Source organism: Otolemur garnettii, unplaced genomic scaffold (genome assembly GCF_000181295.1).
Source record: "Otolemur garnettii isolate 467f Iridium unplaced genomic scaffold, OtoGar3 scaffold00034, whole genome shotgun sequence".
NCBI lineage: Eukaryota > Metazoa > Chordata > Mammalia > Primates > Galagidae > Otolemur > Otolemur garnettii.
Window position 1 is genome coordinate 15136600 of NW_003852429.1, and position 2311 is coordinate 15138910.

Here is a 2311-nt window from a genome sequence, read left to right on the forward strand (position 1 = left end):
AAGCTTTTCTTTCATATTTATGTATCATCACGCCTTCTAATTTCCATTCCTTGCTCTAAATTCTACCACTTGGGGCAACATTGAACACGTATAATTCCTCTTCCGTAGGATGGTTTTATGCTGTTGGAAAATAATTATCCTACTTGTTCTGAGTTCTCTGATACAGATTTTTCTGTCCTGTGAGAATCCAGCCCCTGCGAGGTGCTCTGGCTCCTGTCTCCTCTGGCTTCTCAAGGGCTTCTCTTCCCTGTCTCTGGCCCCTGGTCAGTCTCTCCCTCCCGGGTGCATCTCCTATTAGAACTGTGCCTCATCTGGAAGAGTGCTCCCCAGTTCCATCAGACCCAACATCTCCCTGTTTCATAATAAAAAAATTTTTTTTTTGGAAACAGTCTCATTATGTCACCCTCGGTAGAATACCATGGTATCACAGCTCATGGCAACCTCAAACTCTTGGGCTTAAGCAATTCTCTTGCTTCAGCCTCCCAAGTAGCTGGGACTATAGGAGCTTGCCACAACGCCTGGCTATTTTTTGGTTGTAGTTGATATCATTGTTTGGTAGGCCCAGGCTGGGTTCAAACCCAGCTCTAGTATATGTGACTGGTGCCCTAGCTGCTCAGCTACAGGCACTGAGTCCATAACAAATATTTTGTAATTCCTCTTTTTCTTTTCTAAAATAAAGTTCATTAGGCCAAGTGCAGTGGACCACTCATGTAATCCTAACACTCTGGGAGGCTGAGACAGATGCATAACTTGAGCTCAGGAGTTCCAGACCAACCTTAGCAAGAACAAGACCCCCATCTCTAATAAAAACTAGTGGGGCATTGTGGCAGGAGCCTCTAGTTCCAGCTACTTGGGAGGCTGAGCAAGCGGATCGCTTGAGACCAAGAGTTTGAGGTTGCTGTGAGCTGTGATCTCATAGCACTCTACCCAGGACAATAGAATGAGACTCTGTCTCAGAAAAGAAAACAAAAATTGTTGACTCTACAACTTACTTATACAGCTAGTGAAAGTATTAATAAAATGCCTTAGCAATGACAAAATTGAGAAATAAAAGGAAGGCAGTTTGTAATAGGGTCCTATGTTTTAATATGTAAACGCTTAGAACATGAGATAAGTGGCTTCTGAAACGGCTTCCAGCTAAATGACCCCTTGGGTCATTCCTTCCTTCTTAGTGTGTATTGAACCTAGTAGCTGCTTCTAATGACTGGAATACAGCAACAGGGATGCCATGTCACTTCCCAGGTTATATTATGAAGAATCGTGGTTCTCTTTGCCGGTCTGTCTGTCTTTCTGGATCATCTTGCTTAGTCTGATGAGTGAGCCGCCAAATCGAGAGGCTCATGTTGAAACAAACCACATGCAGCCTCTGGCCGGTTGCCCACAGGGAACCGAGGCCTTCAGTCCAAAAGCCTGCAAGAAACTGAATCCTGCCACAACCCCATGAGGGAGCTTAGAAGGGGATCTGTTTCCCACTGCAGCTTGCGATGAGAATGCAGCCCCGATTGATGTCCTGACGGCAGCCTTATCAGAGACCCTGACCTGACCTACAGAAACCGGGAGATAGTAAGTGTTGCTGCTGTGACCATTTGACTTATTTTCTTACACATCGGAGGGCTGATATGCTGACTCCGTAACAAGGTTTCAGGGAGTGCGTGTCACACGAGCATGAAAACCCAGTCATCACTCTTGTGAACGACAACAGGGTCAAAAAATGTCATTGTTTTAAACCACTGAATTTTAGGATAATTTGTTATCCTGCAATAAATGGCTAATATAATCCCCGATGAAGTAGTGAGATGCTTGCATCTACTTCTGGGTAATTATTAATATTTGGATTTGAGAGAAATGAGATCAGAAGTCATTCTGAATAGAGAGTTCAGGACAAGGAAAGCAGAGAGCTGAGTGGACACTGGATCAAAAAGTTGTCTTGTTGAAAGTAGTTTGCAGATAATCAGAGTTGTTCCAAACAGCCCCCTTGCAGCTGTGATCTTCATGTCACATGTTCTAAGTTAAAAATCTTCATTTGCAATAAGATCTATCCTTATCGCTTTACTCTCTAGAACAAGCCCTGAGATCTGTTTATAGATCCTTAATGTTTTCCTAGACAAAGGGTGTAATCTCCCTGCCCCCCACACAGGGTATAAAATAAGAGGCTAAAGCAAATATTCTTTTTTTTTTTTTTTTGAGATAGAGTCTACTCCTTGGTAGAGTGCCGTGGCGTCACAGCTCACAGAAACCTCTAACTCTTGGGCTTACTTGATTCTCTTGCCTCAGCCTCCCAAGTAGCTGGGACTACAGGCACCGGCCCCAA

General features: G+C 44.0%; 1 non-coding gene across 1 annotated transcript; it reads right to left on the minus strand.

The window, feature by feature from the left end:
* Window positions 1-1604: 1604 nt before the first annotated feature.
* Window positions 1605-1705, minus strand: LOC111725256. The gene has a single exon (XR_002773362.1). It is a non-coding gene; the product is annotated as a small nucleolar RNA U13 (small nucleolar RNA).
* Between the last annotated feature and the right edge of the window lie 606 nt (window positions 1706-2311).